Here is a 3,454-nt window from a genome sequence, read left to right on the forward strand (position 1 = left end):
TACTGGAGGTTACAGCCTTCGGAGTCTTGGTGAATTTCTAGGCCACCTAAATGAAAGCCATAGAGATGGAAAGAAGGTTATTGTCTGGGGGTTGTGTGTGTGTGTGTGTGTGTGTGTGTGTGTGTGTGTGTGTGTGTGTGTGTGTGTGTGTGTTTGAACTGAAGGGGGGAAGAGCTGGAAAGCCCCCGGTGCAGGTGCAATCCAGGGCCATCCGCGACGCTCCGTCAGCTTTGCGCCGGGCCAGCTAGAGGTTCAGACAGGGGGTGGAGGGGGAGATCTTCTCACCCCGCTGGCCTTCTTCTGCGAAGCGGAGCTGGTAATTTGGACAGAAAACTGGATTTTTGCCCAGCAGAGCCTGGGCAGCGAGGCAGTGAAGCAGTCGGGGCTCACAGCAGGGGAGAGGGGCTGAACTCAGGATGACCAATATGTTTTCACTCATTCATTCATTCATTCTGTTTTTCCTCAGATTGCCTCTCTCCCCCTCCCTCTCACTCCTGTTCTCTCACTGTACTGATCCACTTTTCTGGGATCATCAGCTTAGTCTGCCTCGACACCTCCGGATGGTCCATCGACTCCATTGTTAACATTGCATACCAGTGGAAATACAGTTTATCTCTAAATTAGGCAATTCACATGTTAGATTATTTTCTATTTTTTTCTTCTTTTATTAATCTAAAAAAAATAAAATAAAAAATAAAATAAAATAAAATAAAATAAATAAAATAAAATAAAATAAAATAAAATAAAATAAAATAAAATAAAATAAAATAAAATAAATAAAATAAAATAAAATAAAATAAAATAAAATAAATCATTAATATTATAAATGTATTATGTATTATGTACCAAAAAACAAGCTTATTTAAATATATCACAAAATCATAACTTATGTTATGCTACAAGCAAGTAACACATAGCCCTACCATTTACAGAGATGACTTCTGTTGTTTTATCTTATTTGGTTTGGTTTTATTCGGTTACTTAATATCTCGTAAAGTAGCGTAAAACCATTATATTGCCGGTGCTGGAAACCTGCGCTGAGAATGAACCACGACAGTAAATGTGCTGCTGTAAAACCAAAACATCGAGCTAAAAGGCTCATATAACATATTCAATAAACACCTCTGTGCTCAAATTATTATTGTTTGTGTCTATTACTAAACTGCTGTAAACTGTGGTCTGACAGTGTTGTTGGGATCAACAAGTCACAGATTATGTAATCCTCCTTTAAAATGCTTCTCTTTTTGCACCCTAACAGAACAGCAGCCTTGTAGATTCACCTGCCAAGCTTTGTTAGTCAGTGTGAGGTCTGCATCTGCTAAGGCAGGCACAGCAAAGTAATAGAAGGTAATAAAGTACCCCCGTAATAGAGCATCGCAGAGCAGGTAATTACAGTGAGGGGTGTCTTTTAAAGGGTTGTTTGTAATGATTCATGGTTGCACAAGTGCAATTTTCATTGGCACTCCCCTCTCATCACTCAGTGCTGCTGGCCTGTATCTGCAGGTAACCTTCCTCTCACCCCAGCGAGGAGCATCCCCACTGTGCTAACTAGACACAACTTTCCATTCATTTTATTCTAATGGCTTCTCTACGCAATTTCTGGTAGAACTTTAGCTTCCGGCACAAACTGTTTCTTTCATCCCACGCACCAAAACAACTCTTTCCGTGAATATTATTATCGGCTGCCAACAAAAGAAACGAGCAGGATGCTTAAAAAGTACAATCTGACCTTTTTCACTTCCAGTTAGCGTGTGTGTGTGTGTGCGTGTGAGTGTGTGTGTGTGTGTGTGTGTGTGTGTGTGTGTGTGTGTGTGTGTGTGTGTGTGTGTGTGTGTGTGTGTGTGTGTGTGTGTGTGTGTGTGTGTGCGTTTATGTGTGAGCATGCAGAGCAGAGTAAGGCACAAAGCACATACATTAAACCTTTTTATATTCACAACTAAGTTGATTTAGGTGATAACAGCCAAGCAGGAACAAATATATATATATTTTTAATTGTATTTATTATTTGTATCATTAATTTATTTAATTTGCATTACATCCAGATAATAACAAAATATGAAATGTGACAGTAGAGGTCAAGAAGCAACAGGCGTACACAACAGACCTCCTCTAACAAACAATAACAAAACAAATGAAACATAAAAACATCATTTAGAAAAAACTGTATTTTTATTGTGGGTAAAGGTTAAGCAAAGAAAGTAAAGAAATCTTGGATATAATATAGATTACTTCAAAATGCAACACAAATGAACAGAGTTGGCATGAGAAAAGGTCAGGCTCATTCTTTACTAACTTGAGGTTTAGCTTTTCACAGGGCTTTCAACATATTCCTTGGTATTCTTCATCGAATGGAACAGGTGTCATTACCTGAGCTAACTTGAGGATGTTATGACACATTTAGGTGTTGAGATCCTCCACACACACACACACACGCTGAATAATGCTGGGATGTGGGGAAAAGGCTCAGTTTGAGTTTAGAATATTTTACAAAGGCGACGTGCAAGATGACACTGAAGGAACTGTCCTCACTCGGGATATTCCACAGTCATGGATTGCCGATCAAAGAAGAACTTCAGTGAGTCTAATTGTTTTCTAAATTCCACAAAAGTTCATCTTTTTTTTGTGGTTTCCATGTGATGTATTCAATTTGGAGAGGTCATCATCTCTGCCCCTGACTCATCTCTGAACCCTCTTGTCTCTTCGTCAGTCTTGACAACTCTATAGGCCTTTTTATCACCACAAGAGAAGCTTCTCAGCAGCCCGTGGAACCCCCCCTCTTCTTCTTTAATAACCTGGGTTCGCATGAGACGTCATTTATGTTGAGAAAACCGCTCAGGCGGGCTGGAAGAGACTCGCGGCAGAGCATGCTGCAGCACACCGCCACCGTCTCTTCCCTCCGCATCCTGGCCCCAAACGAGACCCAGACATCAAAGGCAGGTGGAGTGAAACCATGAAATTACAGGTAAGGTGTCAATTACCCTTTGAAACCAAGCACTCTCCAAATCCAGGCAAGACCCAGCCGGTCCCTGGAATTAGAACAAATAAAGAGGAACTGAAGGGAGAATGGCAGAGCAGGGGGGAGTGGAGGAGGAGGTTTTACAGGCAGTGTTGACAATATGGCATCAGTATAAAAGGTCCTAATTCAGCTTTAAATTACCCCCCTGCACTCTCCTCCTCACACAACTGTACAACCCCCTCCTGTTTGGTTGTGTGAGAGTTTCTTGCCTGGGAAATAGGACAGTTTGCAGGTAAAATCTGCATCTATGTTTACTCACAGCGACTCGCTCGTGCAGAGCTGGAGAAGCATTACTTCTCTACTCAATTACACCTTCCCTTTGACATCCAGGCAAACAGCTTGTAATGGAGGGTAAGCCCAACGAACACCTTCTCATTTACTGGACCACATGTTTTTATGAGAGACATAAAATCTTTATAGGGTAAATTACACTAAGTA

This window comes from Cottoperca gobio, chromosome 22 (genome assembly GCF_900634415.1).
Source record: "Cottoperca gobio chromosome 22, fCotGob3.1, whole genome shotgun sequence".
NCBI lineage: Eukaryota > Metazoa > Chordata > Actinopteri > Perciformes > Bovichtidae > Cottoperca > Cottoperca gobio.